The sequence below is a fragment of the Lissotriton vulgaris genome, chromosome 12 (genome assembly GCF_964263255.1).
Source record: "Lissotriton vulgaris chromosome 12, aLisVul1.2, whole genome shotgun sequence".
In the NCBI taxonomy this organism is placed as follows: Eukaryota; Metazoa; Chordata; class Amphibia; order Caudata; family Salamandridae; genus Lissotriton; species Lissotriton vulgaris.
In genome coordinates this window covers 369699180-369721740 of record NC_141700.1, presented here as the reverse complement: position 1 = coordinate 369721740, position 22561 = coordinate 369699180, and the positions used below count along the sequence as shown (strand labels likewise).

The following is a 22561-nucleotide window of genomic DNA, read 5'->3' as shown; positions in this document are numbered from 1 at the left end:
TTATTTTGTGCAGCGCCGTCTCCCGAGGACCATCGCAGCAGGCGGCAGGATTGCTGCCGGTTATACCAACAGCCAGGAGCGTCGGAAGCGGTGGGGGCAGGTGTGCCGGGCCCTTTTTAAGATCACGGGGGTCCAGCGCACCTATAATCAGGTGACCCACCGCTGGACCGATATTCTGGAGCGGGAGCACGACCTGCTCGATCTGCTGGGAGTGGAGGTCCCCGGGCTTGGTGAGTAGTAGTAGCAATTTTTTCATCACTCACTACTCTGTTTTTTCTCCTGCTCTGTGTGTTAATATTGCAAATGTTTGCTTTAACTTTTTTACAAAGAACAATAATGCTGCTGATTACATTGATAGGAGAGCTAAATTAATATTTCAAAATCTTCTGTGCATTTCAGGTGCACTGCTCTCTTTCTCTGTGGCGGTGCCACTGCTTATTTGTTTTCTATTTTGTGTTCATTTAATTGGGCTGAGTAATGTATGAGTGTACTTTACAGAACTGCGTAATGCTAGACACAATGGGGCAGATTTACAAGCCCCTTGCGCCACGTTTACGCTGCCTTACCTGACGCACAGCGACGTAAACGTGGCGCATCCCAGCGAGTCATGTACAACGTGATGCTTCTAAGGAGATGCGCCACGTTAAGACCTGGGCCTGCGCCACAATGGGTGCGTTGCCACGCAGGGGGAGGGGGGGGGGGCGGTCAGGCAGATGTGCGCCTCGCAAAAGTGCCTGCGTGAAATCTACAAGATTTAACGCAGGCACTTCCGCGACGCTGCTACGTCAATTCTTTATGCCTGCTTGCTTGAAGCAGGCGTAAGGACTGATGCGGTATGTTGAGTATTGGGCATCCCTGAGCATTGCTATAGTTGCATCGCGCCTGCGACGCGACTCTAGAGATGCGCCCCTCTTTCGTCACGAGATGCATCACGCATCTGCCTACCCTTGCGCCAGGGTTTGCCGCATTGTAATTGCGGCGCATCTGCCGTGACGCAAGGTTAGTTTTGAGTTACGCATTTTGTTCTGGTGCACCTCTGGAGGTGTGCAGCCCAGAACTCGTAAGTATGCCCCTAAGTGCATTACCTGTGCATCCCTGCAAAGTGTGAGGCACGCCAGCACCACCCATGGTGCGCCGTATTTTCAATGCGGCACGCCATGGTGCCAAAACGTCACCGAAGCGTTACGCATCGGTGCCGTAAAGGCGGCTCATTGATGGAGTTGCGTTGCAACGATGGCGCAGCTCCAGCAATGCTGCGTCAAGCCGTAAGCCTGCTTCATGCAGGCGCAGGGTTTCAGTGACGCATCATTGTCCTAAATGACTGAGTAGAGGCTCAGGTGCAGTCCTTCCTTTGTAGCCCTCTTTTTGGCTAAAATAGTTGGTTCTTGTTCTTTCTAAATGTTTGATTTGGTTGACAAGGACATCGACAAGCAGCAATCATCATTTTTTTCTGTTCTTTCTTTCATGTTGTACGTCAGGTCCGCCCAGGGGCAAGCGGACAGAAACAGCGGATGCAGTGGCTCCAAAGGAGGAGGATGATGCAGGCCAGGGCGGCGAGTGCTCCTTTGCTGGCCCCAGTAAGTTTTCATTTAAATATAGAGGACCTATTGTTGTCCAAGCGTTCCTAATTTAAATTTTCGAAACAGTGTTTAGATAGGAGCTAAATCAATAATACTACTGTTGCAGGGACAATTCTCCACAAACCTTACTATGGACACCAAAGACCAGAGTAATAATATTTCAGAGTGGCGTGTTTGGCACACTGTATACTATAGTATAAACTCGGTAGTGTCAGCGGCACGGACTCCTCCTTGCAAAAATTACAAAACCTTTCTCTCGGTCACTCTAGCTTGGAGGACCAAAAACCACAGAGTCTATTCAAGTTTAAAAGCTTTATTAAAAAAAGTAAAAGTAAACACATATATTAAAATAAAGTTAGCTGGAAAAGGAAAAGTGCTTGGTGCTGAGTTGATGAGTAATGGAACACATGTCTTGTGGTCGAGCCGAGCTTTCACCTGGTTTAGTTGGTTGCTCTTGTCCGTAGAAGTCCAGCGTCTGTCTGTTCAGAGAAAAAAGATGTGTGTTAAAATTAAGCAAGTATTCATCAATTGTGACAAAAAAGTGCAGCAAGACAACAGCCTTCCCTGGAAGGAGGGACATTTTTACTTTAGACTAGAGTAGACAGTCAATTATTTTTTCTGTTTTCAAACTTCTTCATTCCTAGACCAAATACTAGTGAGTGGTGTAATCTAACAGTCTTAAATATATTTTTTAGGTGGAACAGCTGGTGGCGGGGCCAGCTCGGACGTGATCGTCATCGACTCGGAGTCTGAGGGCGACTCTGGGGAGGATGCGGCGCAAGTGGACAATCAGACTGTGAGGAAGCAGGCAGCGGTGGTGTGGAGTACAGGTAAGCTGGATCATGGTACTATCTGACTCTTAGATAGCATATGATGTGTATCCAGTGCTGGACCAGTGACAAATTACAATATGGTAATTACAGCAGGCTGGGACCGACAGACAGATAGAGGCAGAGAGAGAGGAAGACAGAAGGAGAGAGAGAGGGAGGGAGCCAGAGGGAGGGTGAGGGAGGGAGACAGAGAGAGAGACAGCGAGGTAGAGGGAGACAGAGGGAGACAGAGAGAGAGATAGAGACATATCGCCTGGGCCTGGTGCAGATGATACGGTTGCTGGTGTGGTTAACGGCTCAGAGGAAAAGTCACTCACTTCTGCCAGATCTCTTTCATATGAAAGAGCACCAAACCAAGGATACAAGTGAGTTGTGGGAAGGGAAATGGTGATTCAAGCGCCCCCCCTTGCCCCTCCATGCGGACGCCCATGATACTGGCCTCAATAGTTTTGTACTGTGCTGGCTAGTTGCTAGTTGTACTGTGACACAACTTCCTGCTGAATCATTTTGTGTTAATCATATTTTTAAAGAGCATTCGTTACAGATTATGTTTTTCTTTCTTCTTATAGTTGGTAATACCAAAACATGGAAACCGAGCAGGAGTATGCGGGCTGTACTTGCCCGGCAACGGAGGCTGGATGCCACTGTTGCGCAATATCGCCGGCTGGTGGAAACGGAGGGGGACGACACGCACTCCTGTGTAACATCTTCTGCCTCCTCCTCCGTGACCCCACGTTCTGCCGGTAAGCGCAGTGCTCCAGCCAACCGGAGCCGTGCTGGAAGACGCCACCGCCGAGCAGCAAAGGCTGCACCTCCTCACAGTACTGTAAAGGCTCGCTTGCGCCTTGCACTCCGCAGAGTGTCCAACCAAGAGGCGGAGGTCCAGAGATGGAAGGAGTATCAGACTCTGGTGGAGGGCCTCCGTTTAGATCAAGCCATCATCCAGGAGAAGTTTGATGCCCTGGAGGCCAAATTCAACAACCTGCATCCGTAGAGTGTCCCTTGCCCCTTTTTTAGAGACTTTTGGGGGGTGGGAATTGGGAGTTGGGGTTTTTGGGGACTTTTGATGGACTATTTATTTGTTGGGGTTAGGGAGGGTCTTGCGGGAGTTTATTTTGTTAGGGATATAAAAATATACTTTTTCAAACTTTATCTGAGCATAGCTGTTTTTTACTACTTTTGAGCCTGGTGGGTGGTGGTTTTGCAGTAAGTTTGTTTTACGGAACACTGTCATCGTGTTGATTCACCTGTAGTTGGCCAAATGTTTTCCAAAGTTAAATGCCTGTCACAGAGTTTCCATAATCAAGAGTCCTAGGAGTTTACTAGTAGTACCACTGTCACTCTCTCGCCTCTCCTCCTAATACTCCATTATACTACCTCCCATCCAAACGCTTATCTTACCTGTAATTTGTGTTTGTTGAAGGGTTGTCTCCACCTGGAATTCACAGTGTCCTAAAGCGTTCCGCAGCTGGGCCCCAAATGGAGTTTCCCGGCGTGGATTTTCTGCAAAGCAAAAGCAACCTGTAGTTGGCCAAATGTTTTCCAAAGTTAAATGCCTGTCACAGAGTTTCCATAATCAAGAGTCCTAGGAGTTTACTAGTAGTACCACTGTCACTCTCTCGCCTCTCCTCCTAATACTCCATTATACTACCTCCCATCCAAACGCTTATCTTACCTGTAATTTGTGTTTGTTGAAGGGTTGTCTCCACCTGGAATTCACAGTGTCCTAAAGCGTTCCGCAGCTGGGCCCCAAATGGAGTTTCCCGGCGTGGATTTTCTGCAAAGCAAAAGCAACCTGTAGTTGGCCAAATGTTTTCCAAAGTTAAATGCCTGTCACAGAGTTTCCATAATCAAGAGTCCTAGGAGTTTACTAGTAGTACCACTGTCACTCTCTCGCCTCTCCTCCTAATACTCCATTATACTACCTCCCATCCAAACGCTTATCTTACCTGTAATTTGTGTTTGTTGAAGGGTTGTCTCCACCTGGAATTCACAGTGTCCTAAAGCGTTCCGCAGCTGGGCCCCAAATGGAGTTTCCCGGCGTGGATTTTCTGCAAAGCAAAAGCAACCTGTAGTTGGCCAAATGTTTTCCAAAGTTAAATGCCTGTCACAGAGTTTCCATAATCAAGAGTCCTAGGAGTTTACTAGTAGTACCACTGTCACTCTCTCGCCTCTCCTCCTAATACTCCATTATACTACCTCCCATCCAAACGCTTATCTTACCTGTAATTTGTGTTTGTTGAAGGGTTGTCTCCACCTGGAATTCACAGTGTCCTAAAGCGTTCCGCAGCTGGGCCCCAACTGGAGTTTCCCGGCGTGGATTTTCTGCAAAGCAAAAGCAACCTGTAGTTGGCCAAATGTTTTCCAAAGTTAAATGCCTGTCACAGAGTTTCCATAATCAAGAGTCCTAGGAGTTTACTAGTAGTACCACTGTCACTCTCTCGCCTCTCCTCCTAATACTCCATTATACTACCTCCCATCCAAACGCTTATCTTACCTGTAATTTGTGTTTGTTGAAGGGTTGTCTCCACCTGGAATTCACAGTGTCCTAAAGCGTTCCGCAGCTGGGCCCCAAATGGAGTTTCCCGGCGTGGATTTTCTGCAAAGCAAAAGCAACCTGTAGTTGGCCAAATGTTTTCCAAAGTTAAATGCCTGTCACAGAGTTTCCATAATCAAGAGTCCTAGGAGTTTACTAGTAGTACCACTGTCACTCTCTCGCCTCTCCTCCTAATACTCCATTATACTACCTCCCATCCAAACGCTTATCTTACCTGTAATTTGTGTTTGTTGAAGGGTTGTCTCCACCTGGAATTCACAGTGTCCTAAAGCGTTCCGCAGCTGGGCCCCAAATGGAGTTTCCCGGCGTGGATTTTCTGCAAAGCAAAAGCAACCTGTAGTTGGCCAAATGTTTTCCAAAGTTAAATGCCTGTCACAGAGTTTCCATAATCAAGAGTCCTAGGAGTTTACTAGTAGTACCACTGTCACTCTCTCGCCTCTCCTCCTAATACTCCATTATACTACCTCCCATCCAAACGCTTATCTTACCTGTAATTTGTGTTTGTTGAAGGGTTGTCTCCACCTGGAATTCACAGTGTCCTAAAGCGTTCCGCAGCTGGGCCCCAACTGGAGTTTCCCGGCGTGGATTTTCTGCAAAGCAAAAGCAACCTGTAGTTGGCCAAATGTTTTCCAAAGTTAAATGCCTGTCACAGAGTTTCCATAATCAAGAGTCCTAGGAGTTTACTAGTAGTACCACTGTCACTCTCTCGCCTCTCCTCCTAATACTCCATTATACTACCTCCCATCCAAACGCTTATCTTACCTGTAATTTGTGTTTGTTGAAGGGTTGTCTCCACCTGGAATTCACAGTGTCCTAAAGCGTTCCGCAGCTGGGCCCCAAATGGAGTTTCCCGGCGTGGATTTTCTGCAAAGCAAAAGCAACCTGTAGTTGGCCAAATGTTTTCCAAAGTTAAATGCCTGTCACAGAGTTTCCATAATCAAGAGTCCTAGGAGTTTACTAGTAGTACCACTGTCACTCTCTCGCCTCTCCTCCTAATACTCCATTATACTACCTCCCATCCAAACGCTTATCTTACCTGTAATTTGTGTTTGTTGAAGGGTTGTCTCCACCTGGAATTCACAGTGTCCTAAAGCGTTCCGCAGCTGGGCCCCAAATGGAGTTTCCCGGCGTGGATTTTCTGCAAAGCAAAAGCAACCTGTAGTTGGCCAAATGTTTTCCAAAGTTAAATGCCTGTCACAGAGTTTCCATAATCAAGAGTCCTAGGAGTTTACTAGTAGTACCACTGTCACTCTCTCGCCTCTCCTCCTAATACTCCATTATACTACCTCCCATCCAAACGCTTATCTTACCTGTAATTTGTGTTTGTTGAAGGGTTGTCTCCACCTGGAATTCACAGTGTCCTAAAGCGTTCCGCAGCTGGGCCCCAAATGGAGTTTCCCGGCGTGGATTTTCTGCAAAGCAAAAGCAACCTGTAGTTGGCCAAATGTTTTCCAAAGTTAAATGCCTGTCACAGAGTTTCCATAATCAAGAGTCCTAGGAGTTTACTAGTAGTACCACTGTCACTCTCTCGCCTCTCCTCCTAATACTCCATTATACTACCTCCCATCCAAACGCTTATCTTACCTGTAATTTGTGTTTGTTGAAGGGTTGTCTCCACCTGGAATTCACAGTGTCCTAAAGCGTTCCGCAGCTGGGCCCCAAATGGAGTTTCCCGGCGTGGATTTTCTGCAAAGCAAAAGCAACCTGTAGTTGGCCAAATGTTTTCCAAAGTTAAATGCCTGTCACAGAGTTTCCATAATCAAGAGTCCTAGGAGTTTACTAGTAGTACCACTGTCACTCTCTCGCCTCTCCTCCTAATACTCCATTATACTACCTCCCATCCAAACGCTTATCTTACCTGTAATTTGTGTTTGTTGAAGGGTTGTCTCCACCTGGAATTCACAGTGTCCTAAAGCGTTCCGCAGCTGGGCCCCAACTGGAGTTTCCCGGCGTGGATTTTCTGCAAAGCAAAAGCAACCTGTAGTTGGCCAAATGTTTTCCAAAGTTAAATGCCTGTCACAGAGTTTCCATAATCAAGAGTCCTAGGAGTTTACTAGTAGTACCACTGTCACTCTCTCGCCTCTCCTCCTAATACTCCATTATACTACCTCCCATCCAAACGCTTATCTTACCTGTAATTTGTGTTTGTTGAAGGGTTGTCTCCACCTGGAATTCACAGTGTCCTAAAGCGTTCCGCAGCTGGGCCCCAAATGGAGTTTCCCGGCGTGGATTTTCTGCAAAGCAAAAGCAACCTGTAGTTGGCCAAATGTTTTCCAAAGTTAAATGCCTGTCACAGAGTTTCCATAATCAAGAGTCCTAGGAGTTTACTAGTAGTACCACTGTCACTCTCTCGCCTCTCCTCCTAATACTCCATTATACTACCTCCCATCCAAACGCTTATCTTACCTGTAATTTGTGTTTGTTGAAGGGTTGTCTCCACCTGGAATTCACAGTGTCCTAAAGCGTTCCGCAGCTGGGCCCCAAATGGAGTTTCCCGGCGTGGATTTTCTGCAAAGCAAAAGCAACCTGTAGTTGGCCAAATGTTTTCCAAAGTTAAATGCCTGTCACAGAGTTTCCATAATCAAGAGTCCTAGGAGTTTACTAGTAGTACCACTGTCACTCTCTCGCCTCTCCTCCTAATACTCCATTTTACTACCTCCCATCCAAACGCTTATCTTACCTGTAATTTGTGTTTGTTGAAGGGTTGTCTCCACCTGGAATTCACAGTGTCCTAAAGCGTTCCGCAGCTGGGCCCCAAATGGAGTTTCCCGGCGTGGATTTTCTGCAAAGCAAAAGCAACCTGTAGTTGGCCAAATGTTTTCCAAAGTTAAATGCCTGTCACAGAGTTTCCATAATCAAGAGTCCTAGGAGTTTACTAGTAGTACCACTGTCACTCTCTCGCCTCTCCTCCTAATACTCCATTATACTACCTCCCATCCAAACGCTTATCTTACCTGTAATTTGTGTTTGTTGAAGGGTTGTCTCCACCTGGAATTCACAGTGTCCTAAAGCGTTCCGCAGCTGGGCCCCAACTGGAGTTTCCCGGCGTGGATTTTCTGCAAAGCAAAAGCAACCTGTAGTTGGCCAAATGTTTTCCAAAGTTAAATGCCTGTCACAGAGTTTCCATAATCAAGAGTCCTAGGAGTTTACTAGTAGTACCACTGTCACTCTCTCGCCTCTCCTCCTAATACTCCATTTTACTACCTCCCATCCAAACGCTTATCTTACCTGTAATTTGTGTTTGTTGAAGGGTTGTCTCCACCTGGAATTCACAGTGTCCTAAAGCGTTCCGCAGCTGGGCCCCAAATGGAGTTTCCCGGCGTGGATTTTCTGCAAAGCAAAAGCAACCTGTAGTTGGCCAAATGTTTTCCAAAGTTAAATGCCTGTCACAGAGTTTCCATAATCAAGAGTCCTAGGAGTTTACTAGTAGTACCACTGTCACTCTCTCGCCTCTCCTCCTAATACTCCATTATACTACCTCCCATCCAAACGCTTATCTTACCTGTAATTTGTGTTTGTTGAAGGGTTGTCTCCACCTGGAATTCACAGTGTCCTAAAGCGTTCCGCAGCTGGGCCCCAACTGGAGTTTCCCGGCGTGGATTTTCTGCAAAGCAAAAGCAACCTGTAGTTGGCCAAATGTTTTCCAAAGTTAAATGCCTGTCACAGAGTTTCCATAATCAAGAGTCCTAGGAGTTTACTAGTAGTACCACTGTCACTCTCTCGCCTCTCCTCCTAATACTCCATTATACTACCTCCCATCCAAACGCTTATCTTACCTGTAATTTGTGTTTGTTGAAGGGTTGTCTCCACCTGGAATTCACAGTGTCCTAAAGCGTTCCGCAGCTGGGCCCCAAATGGAGTTTCCCGGCGTGGATTTTCTGCAAAGCAAAAGCAACCTGTAGTTGGCCAAATGTTTTCCAAAGTTAAATGCCTGTCACAGAGTTTCCATAATCAAGAGTCCTAGGAGTTTACTAGTAGTACCACTGTCACTCTCTCGCCTCTCCTCCTAATACTCCATTATACTACCTCCCATCCAAACGCTTATCTTACCTGTAATTTGTGTTTGTTGAAGGGTTGTCTCCACCTGGAATTCACAGTGTCCTAAAGCGTTCCGCAGCTGGGCCCCAAATGGAGTTTCCCGGCGTGGATTTTCTGCAAAGCAAAAGCAACCTGTAGTTGGCCAAATGTTTTCCAAAGTTAAATGCCTGTCACAGAGTTTCCATAATCAAGAGTCCTAGGAGTTTACTAGTAGTACCACTGTCACTCTCTCGCCTCTCCTCCTAATACTCCATTTTACTACCTCCCATCCAAACGCTTATCTTACCTGTAATTTGTGTTTGTTGAAGGGTTGTCTCCACCTGGAATTCACAGTGTCCTAAAGCGTTCCGCAGCTGGGCCCCAAATGGAGTTTCCCGGCGTGGATTTTCTGCAAAGCAAAAGCAACCTGTAGTTGGCCAAATGTTTTCCAAAGTTAAATGCCTGTCACAGAGTTTCCATAATCAAGAGTCCTAGGAGTTTACTAGTAGTACCACTGTCATTCTCTCGCCTCTCCTCCTAATACTCCATTTTACTACCTCCCATCCAAACGCTTATCTTACCTGTAATTTGTGTTTGTTGAAGGGTTGTCTCCACCTGGAATTCACAGTGTCCTAAAGCGTTCTGCAGCAACTCGTCAACGTAAGTTTCTTCATTGTGCGGAATCCAGGCATCAGCATTACGGGAAATGGATAGAATGAGTCTGGAGGAGGAGGATAGACGACCAGGACTGAGTTCTTGGCAACTAACTTGTGAACCTGATGAATGCTGCGGCAAGACAGTTCTGCTGATGGGCTTGTTCTTTGATTGGGTGATTACAGTTTTGTTGTGAATGGGATCAAGCACTTGGTAAACAAAGAAAGACAGACACACAGGAATAAAAGTGAATAAGGAGTCGAACTAAAAATAAAGTTAATGAATCATTGACTCATTTTCAGAACTCGGTGTCAGGGAAAATGAACTCGTCCTCATACTCTGCAAATTCAGTCGGTAGTACTTGTGGTAACTGAGGAGAACTTTCCTCAGGTAGGTCGGTGTCCTCTTCTTCCTGCGTGCATTCTCGTACTTTGTAATCTGGTGGTATGAAGTGCTGGTTCATCTTTATCATGGTGAGCCGCTCCACATTTGCGGGCAAGAGGCGGGACCTTTTGGAAGTCACAATGCCACCAGCAGAACTAAAAACACGTTCTGAAGACACGCTTGCGAGTGGGCAAGACAAGTAATTGATAGCCAGGTTGGTGAGCTCTCGCCATATGTTTCTTTTCCCATGCCAATACGCCAATGGGTCCTCAGTAATATTGACCGCTGTTGAGTCATCCAGGTAGGCCTGCACCATTGAAACAATGTTCTCCCGCATTCCTGTACTTTGCACTTCTGTGTCCTTTCTGGGACAAGCAAACCCTAGCTGACTTAGCCAATCCTCTTCAGACATATCGCCTGTGCCTGGTGCAGATGATACGGTTGCTGGTGTGGTTAACGGCTCAGAGGAAAAGACACTCACTTCTGCCACAGGCACAGAAGTGCTTTTATCCGACGCCTGTTGGCCTGCTGATTCACTAGTACTGTCTTCTCCTACAGTTTCCTTCCTCTCTCTTTCAAAACGAATGGCTGACCGAGCTAGCCAACCTTTGTACTCTGTAACATCTGAAGTTTCAAAAGGAATTAATACTTTTCCTAACAATGGCTTTCTGTAACGTGGATCCAGAATAGTAGTACAAATGTAGTGCTGTTGTTTCTTGATATTTACAAGCCGTTTATTGCTAACTAGGCGTTGTAATAATCTCTGCGCCAACTCATATGCTTCATTCTTTCCCGCATCCTTTAATTCTGAAGACACCACCTTGACTTGGTGCTCGAGCTTCAGCAACAATGGGATAGCTTTGCTCAAAGAACAGTCCTCCCTGCTGACTTCACGCGTGAAGACCTCAAAAGGACGAAGCATGTCTGTCAGGCTTTTAACTAGCTGCCATTGCTCCACCGCTAGCATCATTTCTGTCGTATCACCACCCAGGTTGTAGAAATACTCATTGACTACTGGAAACAGCTCATGCAGACGCTCAAGCATGTAGAAGGTTGAGTTCCAACGTGTTGCCACCTCCTGGATAAGTGCTTTCACTGGCATTCTACGTACATTTTGCTGGCGCCTCAGCTCCTTCCGGGCCTTAAAAGAATGGTTGAAATGTGTGCATATTCTTCTGCAGATGGTCAGTATTTTGTCGACTGCAGGTTCTTTTTTCAAGAACTTTTGCACGACAAGGTTCATACAGTGCACCAAACACGGCACTCTGAAATAGTCACCGTCCGCCATGGCCTTAACTACATTGCTGCCATTATCAGTAGAAACATAACCAACCTTGCAATTTCTTTTGGGCAGCCATTGCAAGACCTTTTTGTTAAAGTCATGCAAAATGTTGTCTGCAGTTTGAGTTTTCTCCATGCCAAACATGGCTAATGTTGCATGTTTACGAGCACCCTTAAAAATGTCGACCAAGTCACCACCTGCATTTATCCGTTTAGCAACCCCTGAAAAAGAGACCCAGTGTGCAGTGATGCACATGTAATCAAGGGCTTGGCAACTGGTCCACATGTCTGTTGTCAGGTGAATAGTGTGAACAGCACTCTTCTGCAAAGCTGCCCCAACCAACTCAAGCACCTCTTTATGTAGTGCTGGAACAGCAACCCTGGCAAAATAGAACCGGCTAGGAACCTTCCATTTAGGGGCCAGTGTTGCCACGAGTTCAAGAAAACCCACACCTTCGACAAACGAAAAAGCGAGAAGGTCCACCGCTAGCATTTTAGCCAGCTTAGTGTTATACAGGCGCACAATTGGGTGGTTGCGTTGAAATGGCGCATCTGAGGAGAACATGTCTGTAATGCTGCGCTGGACAAGTTTAATGGATGATGCTGATGCCTTCTTCGACCCACTTCTGCTCAGTGTTGACATTTTCCGCATTGGTGTGTCTCCCAGACTCTCAGTGTGCCTCCTATGTGTTCCGGAGGGTGTGGTGCTGCCAGGGGTACTGGGTGCGCCCGAATAAATGTCTGACGCTTCTTCTACCTCCCCGTCATCTTCAGATGAAACACCTAGTACGGGTTTATTTTGGCCACTTGCCCTTTGGTATTCCTTTGCCTTGATGTTTGCTAGGTGCGCAAACCATTCTACAGAGTGCCTTCTTTCAAGATGACCTAGCTGGCCTCCGGTACCATAGTTGGTACCAATCTTACCGCGGCTAACTGTAGTCGTACAAATGGAACAAACGGCTAGGTTATCATGCTTTGCATGGACACTAAAATAGTTCCAAACTGGGGACTGGAAACTTCTGGTTTTGCCGCACGAGGTGATGATACTGCCAATGCCAGATGAAGCAGTGGTGGATGAGCCTTGCAGACCTCTACTGGGTTGTGCAATTATTGCAGCAACCCTACTTGAGGGAGTCGAGCTGGATGGAGTTCCCCTCTTCCTCCCCAGTGGACGTTTAAGCGTTGAAGTTGCTGGTAGATATGTATCAGTCTAACAGTAAACCTTTGTTACTTTTTCATCTAACATATTTATCGTAGTTATAGTTGCAGTAGCTAGTCTATATTGTAGGTCCTGAAGAAAGCTGGGGCAACGCCCCTAGAGCTGAAACATGTTGACCATCTTGCACAGCGCCAAAAGGTAGCCTTCCTACCAGGCGTGGTTTTAACCCTTGACACACAGTTCTCTATATGTACGTTCTCTTAGAATCTGTGTAGTCAATTTTATTCTTCACTATCACATTTAAGCACTGCACATAGATTTTAGTCCACTTTATGGAAAACATATGGCTAGCTTTCTGACGTCCAGTTCCACACCGGCACTATATGGCCGGCTGTGTTCCGGAGTGATCAGCAATTCCCACGTGACGTAAATTCCACCGAATGGGTGGTCTGATGGGAATTGTTCTAGCGCTTTGTTTTCCAATACTTCTCAACGACATTAGTTTGCGTACACACCCTACTGGCTTACAGTGACTGGTTTAGTTATACACCACTCCCTGACCTGTTCTGCTCTTTTTTGTGTTTCACGTGTTATATCAACTGCCAGGGGAGCACGATGACGGCTTCCCTCAATTGTTTGGCACAATATATTGGCCTGTTGGCAGAGTCTCACTTGTTGTCTCAGTGGGCCTTACATTTATCTGGGATTTTTAAGTCAGAGGTGGATCGCCTGAGCACAGTGTTTCCCTCCCTGTCGGACATGTGCCTGTCCCAGGACATGTTTGGTTGCCTGGTGGCCCGGTTCGGGATCTCGATGGTGGACCTGTTTGCTGCCCCAGAGAACGCCTTGAGGGAGAAGTTTTATTCTCTGGTTCGGTCGGCTGCGGTTTGGAGGGTGGATGCCCTGTCATTCAGGTGGGAGGGGGGCCTGATGTATGCCTTTCCCCCTATTGCTCTGATTCTGCGTGTACTGCTGAAGGTCAAATTGGATCGGGCTTCGGTGATCCTGGTGGCTTTGTATTGGTCCAGGAGGCCTTGGTTCCTCTGTTATTGAAATTGGCGGTGGGACCTTGCTGGAGGTTGCCGGTGGTCCCTTGTCCCTTGTTGTTTCCCCCTCTGTCTCGGGGGTGTCTGGTCTGCCTGCGACTAGCGGGTTGGCTGTTGAGAGGATGAACCTTGTGGCATTGGGGTGTTCTCCTTCGGTGGCTGAATTTATTCAGCGGTCCAGGCGCCCTTCGACTCTCAAGTCCAATGCCAGACATTGGGTATCTTTTCATTCTTGGTGTACGACACAAGGGTGGTCTGCATTGGGGTGCATTCGGTGCATGTCTTGAAGTTTTTGAAGGATGGGTTTGACTTGGGTCTAGTTGTGTCCTCCCTGAGGGCTCAGTGGGCTGCTATTCAGGCTTTTTGGGGTTCGATCTGTGACCCAGTGTTTCCCCTGGTGTCCTGATTGTTACAGAGTTGTTTCCTTCAGAAGCCTGTCATTCGGTCCTTTGCTCCTTTTTGGGATCTGCCTCTGGTTTTGGGGTCCATGCAGGGGGCTCCCTTTGGGCCTCTGCATTGGGTTTCTTTGAGGTTTCGGACACTCAAGGTGCTTTTCCTTGTGGCTATTACCTCGGCGGATTGGGAAGTTGGGCTCCTTAATTTGTTCCGTCCCTTTTTTATGTTTTTTTCCTGATTGGGTAGTTCTGCGGCCTGATCCTTCCTTTGTTCCCAAGATCCCTTCCTCTTTTCACTGCTCGGCAGATCTGGTTTTGCTTGTTTTCTGTCCTGGTCCTGTTTCAGAGGTTGAGGTGCGGCTACACTGTTTGGCCGTTCGGAGGGCTCTGGAGATCTATTTGATGCGTTCCTAGCCTTTTTGAAAGGTGGAATCCCTTTTTGTGACCTTTGGGCTAGCTGGTCAGGGTCTGAAGCCTTCTGGGGCTACCCTCAGTTATTGGCTGCAGTGAGCTGTGCGTGCTGCGTATGAGACTTGTGGTGTGTTGGCTCCTGGGTCTGTTCAGGGGAGATCGACTCGGGGTGGCGGCTTCCTGGGCTTGTTTTCAAGGGGCTTCCATGGCTGAGATCTGCAGGGCTGCTACCTGGCGTTCCCCTAACACCTTTATGTCCCATTATCGTTTGGTGGTAGAGGGTACTGATTCTGCTGTGTTTGGGTTTGGGAACGCTGTGTTGCGTTCTGCTCCGGTGGTGTGACTTTTTACTGTCCTTTAATAAAGTCTATTTTTGCTACTGACTGAAGCCGATTCTTGCTTTGGTATCTGCTCATGTGGTTTGGACTGGTATGGGGAGGGCTGACGAGGAGGTAATGACCGGTTACTCACCGGTAATATTCATTACTCCGAGTCGTAGCCCTCCCTGTCCCAGTCCAGGTTCCCATCCCTCCCTCCCTGTTTGGCTTCTTGTGCTTGTGCTTCTTGTGCTTAGTGGTACAGGATGTGGTTAGGTGAGTCACAGGGTTATATGCCTCAGGGTATGGGTGTGGCCTGGAGGGAAGGGATAGGTTTTAAGTTGCTTGGGAGTTTCTGGTGGGAGGAGCTATGCTCATGTGGTTAGGACGGGGAGGGCTACGACTCGGAGTTATGAATATTACCGGGGAGTAACCGGTCATCTCTACCCATACACTCACTCATGACCACCAGCAAACCAATATTCCACACCTGACGGAATGACGGCTACAACAGAGCTCTTTAGTAAGGACCTGCAGGTAGCAACTAAAGGTGTTTTGGTGTGGATGCTAATGCGGTTACTCCAAACACATTGAAACTTGTTACTCCTGTTAGCCATTGCTCAATGACTTACAATGAGCTTTACTAAGAATGTGGCCCTAATTGACATACACACAGGTACCAACACTGTAAATGCACTAAATGGGGAAGCCATTCCTTTGGGTATTTGTGTTTGACAAATTAATGCTTTTTCCAGTGAGCTCAATTCTGAACTACTGGGTGGAACTCCAGTCATTGTGATACACACAGACACGCATGGGTACACACTCACATGAATACACACCCACAATCATATGTGTATATTTTTTGTGAAAGCGCATATTCACCCTTTGGGATATCTTGGCTATGAATAAGATGTTTATTTTACCAAACTTAACGGTTCTCATTTTATCAACTTCAGAAGGATGAAAGACTGAGTAGACCCATCAGGATTTAAACCTTTATCCATGAGGTCAAACAAGAGATTCTTGCACACACACACATACACACACTCCTGTGCACATTTAGTTATGTGCACGCTTCTTCACGTAAATATGCATTCAATGCACAAACAAAGACATGCAGATACTTGAACACACACACATGCTCAGTCGCTGACATACACACACACTCATGTGCATCCTCAATCACCTGTGGACACACTCCTGTGCACCACACTCATACTCTGTTAGACATGGCATCTTTTGGTGTGGTTTCCCCTGTCTTATTGCTTTGACTGTGTGGTGAACTTTGTTGTGGCAGGTTTTAGGGCACTAAGGTACTTTACCACTGCTGACCAGTGCTAAAGTGCATGTGCTCTGTGTCTAAAATATAAAGGCATTTGGTTTTCTGATGACTGGCATATTTGATTTACTAATAAGTCTCTAATACAGTGCACTACATGTGCTCAGGGCGGGTACATCAAATGCTACTAGTGGGTCTGCAGCAGTGATTGTGCCACCCACATGAATAGCCCTTCAAACATGTTTCAGTCCTGCCAATGCAGCGCTTCTGTGTGCAGTTTTCAACTGCCATGACAACCTGGCAAGTGCACCTACTCACCAGGCCCACACGTTCCCTTTTACTACATGTAAGGCACTCCTAAGGTAGGCCCTAGGTAGCCCCATGGGCAGGGTGAAGTGTACTTAAAAGGTTGGACATGTCATTTTAAGTTATACTTGTTCTGGTAGTAAAAAACTGCTAAATACGTTTTACAGCCCGGCAATGTCCCGATCTCCCATAGGTTAGCCGTGGAGCTGCCTTATAACACTTTGCAAGTGTATCTTTCAATTGGGAACAAATAGAAAATTGGAGTTTGGTGTTTCTCTGGCTCACAATTTAAAAACCCATTTCTTAGTGAAGTTGGTTTTTAAATTGCAGGTCTGAAAATGCCACTTATAGAAAGTTTTTGTGGCATATCACTTTATCAATTACTTAATACTTAATTACTTAATACTTTTAGCACGCATGAGTGCTGGATGTAACTTATAATTACTGAAACAGCGTTTCCTATTATAGGCATTTCCTGTATATCCTGCGCATTGACGGTACTGACCGCTAAACTAAAATAGAACACGTTACCAAGTTGTCCAAGACAGTGGTAAGTTGTGTCATTGGTCTAGTCCTAATGTGCCCGGTACAAATTATACCCTCTCGTACATGGCTAATCTTTTGCCCCCTTTTTGTTTACTCCTCGACAGTGCCCGGCTGGGTTCACTGTAAGTAAATTTATTTTACTTTCACACGCATGGGTTAAACTCAGGATTACCCCGTTATAAGGTAAACTTTTAACCTTCCCCGTGAATACGCAATATATTCATGGCGACTACATATAGAATTACAATTTCACATTATTTCTTTGTAGACGTCCCTCACTCCCAGTCCTGATGAGACCCTCATTCTAAGGGTCGAAACGCCGTCGACACACTAGGAAACGAACAAGACTCACACAGTGCCTATGATTGTATAGCTGCTGTTTTACAATTGATTGAAATAATTGCCTTGAGTCAAGTTTCCTCTTTTTGTAAATAGCCATAACTGAAACCTGTATAGTTCACTCAACTGTATACACGTTTTTTTGGTCAGCTCACAAATCACTTGGGACACATTGCACTTTGTATACTATATTGTATGTCGCAGTTAAATCATATTTTTTCATTTGTCATTTGAAATACAAAAAATGTTTTGAAACTGGTATGATTGTGTCTCTCTCTTCTTGTTGCCACCCTCTCTTCAATACTTGGATTGTTATCAAGCCTTATTTATTAAGTAATTGATAAAGTGATATGCCACAGGAACCATTGTTTTCTGGATAAACGCATTACCCTGGTTCCGTTGTGAGTAGGGTCTCCCTTGTTCTCTTTTTTCACTTATAGAAAGTTGGCATTTTATTACTTTAACCATTCTGTACCTCTGCCTGTCCCTAGAATACACATCTGGGTCGGATGAGAGTTGAGCTTTGTGTATTCACTCTGGACAGTCCCATACAAAGGAAGCTGAGGTGTCCCCTGAATATTCTGATGGCCCATCAGCAGGCTGGGGGTCTTCCTGAGCTAGAGTGGTGAGGGGAGTTGACACTTGCACCTGAATAGAGCTGTGCCTTTTCCATCAAAACAGGCTGCATGCCCCCATAGTGTGTCTGGAGCCAAGGTCAGGAAGGGCAGTGATTGTGCAATACAAAGACCTTTTTTTGAAGTGTCCCAACTTAAAAGGCTAAAATGGGAATACGTATTGGGCCTTTGATACCATCTACTCAGAACAATTCTGGACTGAGGACATTTTGATAAGAAGATGAACTGTTGTGCTGCCAGGAGAGACTGCCACTTTGCTGCTTGCTTTGCTGATTTGGCCTGCTGCTTCTGTCTTGGGAGGGAGAGTACTGGACTTTGCTCTCTGCTTCGTGCTTTCTAAGGTTCTCCAAGGGTTTGAGTTGAGTTTGCATCCTGATGGAAGTCTCACAGCTTTTAAAACCTTCATCTGCAGTGATTGGGATTTTCTTCTGAGAGTCCTACTCTGTCAATTGGTGTAAAATCCAGTTCCTAGGGCCCCTGGCAGTGTGCTTGCTGAGCTAAACATGAAGAAACCAGCACATAGACTTTGAGTGTGACTTCCGAGCCAGTGCCACTCTTCGACACCGCATCACTGCCTACGCTATAGCCATCATCCCCATTGAACACATTAACGGTGACTTGCAATGCAGGCCCCAACACCACTGCAGCACCTCCAAAGATCCACCATAGCATGAGTCTCAAACACCGCGTGATCGAAGTCTGTGACGTGCAGCTTCGACTATGCCGCAGCACCTCCACTGTGCCTTGCAACTTCCCTCAGCATCAACGGCTCAAAGACTCTGCACCGCCTCCAGAAACCGACACTGCACTCGCTTCAGTGGTGCCTCACCTCCGTTGTGCAACATATCATCCCAAGCATTGACATGTCAATGACCTGCACCAACAGTAAGGAACCAACGCTGCACTGGCCTCAGTGACGCCTCACCTCCCCGGTGCCTCACAAAGTCTTTGCTTTGTCATCATGTCCAAGGTACTGTAACCTCGTTCTGCACGACTCCTTAGCTGCCTCACACTCCATCGTGGTCAGCCCTGAACAATGAGATACAAATTCAGCTAGTACGTCATTATAAGTCCAACCAGAGCTTTGTGTTTCTAAGCACTATAGCTGCATTATATCTTCAACAATTTGTAACTTGAGTTGTGTATGTTGGATGTATGTCGTTATGGTCTTGTTTTACTCAGACAAATATTGGCTATTTTTCTAAACTGGTGTGGAGTACTTTTGTGGGGTTTTCACTGTGTTACTATATGTGTGTGTGTGTGTAAAAATACTTTACAATTGGCTTCTTAAGTTTATCCTGACTGATCTGGGCCAGGCTACCCGAGGGTGAGCACAGGTAAACTTAGTGTGTACTACTTTTACCCTGACTAGGATTCTGGGCCCAAACTTGGACAGGGTGCAAATTTATACCAACTAGAGAACCCATTTCTAATATGCTCACTGATATCGGCAACTTGATTTGTACACACTTACAAGCACACACACGTTCAAGTATACACACTATCAGCATTCAAAACTTTTTTTTTGCTTACTTTAATGGTTATTTCATGTGGGGAAGCAAACCAGCATCCTCCCTCCCTATCCACAAGCATCAACAAAAATTCGCACACTGGGGGGCATGGCCTAGTGGGCCAACATGGCGGACACTTGCTAGCGAGGCTCCTGACAGTCACTTCAATTATCTGTCATTATCCTGCCCATATCTACTTAACATCGCCATCACCGCCAAGGACAAAGGGCAGATTGATGAGCACCTGTGAGCGCTGCGTGGTGGCTGAACGGGGCCTGCTGTGGCAGAGGCGCGTTCAGCAGCTCGTTGTGGCTTAGACTGGAGCTCCACGGCAAGGCCTGACATGGGATTCATTGGGCCTGGACTACTGGACTAGACCGTGGCTACGGCCTACAAACAGGGCCTAGGGACTGGTGCGGCTGCCCCAGGAGTGACTTCGCAGGGCCCAGACCCCCAAAGCAATGCCTATGATGGGCCGTGCAGCTGGTGGTCCCAATGCCGTTGTGAGCTGCCCAGCGAGAGGTGAGGCACGGCGCTGGCATTGCAGGGGCCTGTTGGTGCTGTGTCTCAGCCTGAATCCCCTGCGGTGGTGAGTGCGGGGAGTGTGGCCGCCCCACCCCATTTTGAGAACTGCGTAAGTTGGGCTCTCTGGGGTCTGAGGGACCTAGGGCATTGATCACTGTGGGCCTGGACTTGCGGGCCTTGAGGCCGAGTGAGCACAGGCCTAGCAGTTCAAGCCCACCTAGTGGCGGGGGGGCTATCAAGGCCTTACAGATTTTGGCAGCAAGACTGTCTTTGAGCGCACCCTCCAGACCATCCCACCCACGAACGTAAGAAGCATCGTGTCTGCTCGGGCCCCGTGCTACGGAGAGGACCAAATTGCGGATATGGAGCATCCTGTTCCCTGATGATTGCGACTGACATGAGTACACCACTATTAAGAGAAGAGATGCAGTTTGTGTATCAGTAGTGGGGTCTCACAATTTACGGACTGGCTACGACTTCTTGTCTAATCTACATTTTGTGAGAGGTAATGTAAAAAGAGGGGCCATATTAGGGAGACGTTTGCCACCAAGATGATCTTGTCCAGGCAGGGTGAACAGAGGAGTGGCACTAAAAATGGTGTCATGACAACCACCCTTAAATTCAGGAAGTATAGGAGAGGGGGCTTGAAATGATTTGAACCTGGATTAAATGCAAAAGTACCTGTAATTGATGGAGAGAGGTGCCGGAGTCAGAGAGCGAGAGACACTTCATGAAGACAAATGTTGGAGTGAAGGGGTTATAGTAAGATGGCCAGAGAGGTGGGAGGTTGTAGAACCTTATAATTTATTAGGGTTGATACCGTAATTACTAATATAGCAGATTTTACTGCTTCTCCTTAAAGATCTGTACTCTGACAACAATGGCTCATCCTCTGAAACTAGGCCTCTTGCACCTAACAAAGATTCATATTCAGACATCAAAGCACTCTTTCATCTACCAGTAGCCTTTATTCTGACACATATATGTTTAAACTCTGCTCGGGCCCTTCATATCTGTTAGAAGCCCAAACTTTGACATTGGAGACCACACTAACTAAAATATTCTAAGGCAACAGAGCCCCAGTTCACCTACTAGAAGACAATATATGGATACTTAGAAAACATTCCCCCCAGACATCTGTAGGAAAGTACACCATAAGCTCTGTTCTAGAAACAGGCAATCCTCTCTCTACATTGCTAGGAACCATAAAGTGAGCTAAATGTTTAAAATACAGAAAGTGAAGCACCAGCCATCCTCTCAGATCTGCTGTTCACAAAACTGTACACCGAGAGATGGTAAACGTACACTTCCCCAGTGTCAATCTTCTTGAAGATCACACTGATGATTATCATAACCTAAAGAAGTTCAAAGTTCCTTGTATTCCTGCAAGAAAAAATGTTTTAGATTCATATAAAAAGGCAAAGTTTCCTTCAACCTGGAGATTCCATAAATGCAGTGCTTATCAGCCCCTGCTAGACATCGTAATGCAAGATATGTAATTTCACAGGAGATCAGCTGCACAATATTACAAGTGTTACCTGAAGATTGTTCACTTCAACTAGATGGTACTCAAAGGTGGCCACTGAAATCACTCCACTAACCAGAGGAGTTGATTCCATGCTGGGTCTTTGACTTGTTGCAATGGCCAGCTGGCTAGACTGTGGCCCATAATCAATTCCACCTGCGACTTAAAGGGAGATAAAGACCATAGAAAGCAACTCTCTGAAAGCCCTGAAGGTACACTATTAGGCTCATCTCTATGTGGATTAAAGCTCAAATGGCAAGAGCCATGAACTTGACTGATGCTCCAATTCACATTAAATAGGAAAAGGAATTACCCCATCATAGGCCCTAAAGCATATCCTTTAGACCTTGACCTCAGGAGGAAAATCAATTTACATCTCAGAACTAATTTCTGAAAACAGTTTTTACTGGTGTCAAACATATGTGTCTTCATTTGGCCTTTTCATTTAAACAGTAGCATCTCTGCTGGTCATTTGGGGTTTCATTTATATGGGATTGTTGGTGGCCCATGACTTTAGGCTTGATACTTGCTTGTTGAGTTACACATCTCACCAGGGGGTGCAGAGCAGCTGCAAGGGCTGTACTTAAACAGGGCTCCCAGAGGGTAGTCGTGCTCCTTCACTTACCCATGGGCAGCTCTGTAATAGGGGTGTGAAGTATGCACTGGTGTCACTCCCGTTCCCCAGAAATGAAGTCCATGAATTCAGATTGATGGATTGAAGTGTGGGTACAATTCCAATGGCTTAACACATTGGCACTAATTACGATGTCAGTGTATTGGCCTGAAAACAGCCCATCGATATGTCAACAGTTCCAACCTTACAATTAGGATGTGACCACCCATTGGGCGGTCGGAAACAGCCATTTGGCTATGGTAGCTTTTTTTTTTTTTCTTCTTTTCATCCTCATTTTGCGATTGTATGTATAAGGAGTTTCGGGAGTCTGTTATTTCAACGTTCTATGCCGTCACTGCCCCGTGTATCTCGGACTTAGTTGGGGAGTATCCCTTTCGGTGTTGATTGTAAACAGATTTCTCATTTATCCTTTATCATTGCCAATAATTCTGATTCTTGTAAAGGAGGTGAGCTAGCCATCCTGGCTACTCGGCAGAACTTATTCCACCTGAATTATTGTCATCGCTTTAATCATTGGATGTAATTAGCGGGTCTTACTGAGGTATTAGTTAGGTGTTTGGAAGTATTGTTCCCATAATGACCAGAAATTTGACTTTTTGCTTATGTTCCCTTTCCTATCCAATTTAT

General features: G+C 46.3%; 1 long non-coding RNA gene across 1 annotated transcript; it reads left to right on the top strand.

The window, feature by feature from the left end:
- Positions 1 to 1114: 1114 nt before the first annotated feature.
- LOC147674075 (uncharacterized) lies at positions 1115 to 3041 on the top strand. The gene is made up of 3 exons (XR_015302548.1): positions 1115 to 1577; positions 2276 to 2410; positions 2980 to 3041. It is a non-coding gene; the product is annotated as an uncharacterized LOC147674075 (long non-coding RNA).
- The last annotated feature ends 19520 nt before the right edge of the window (positions 3042 to 22561 follow it).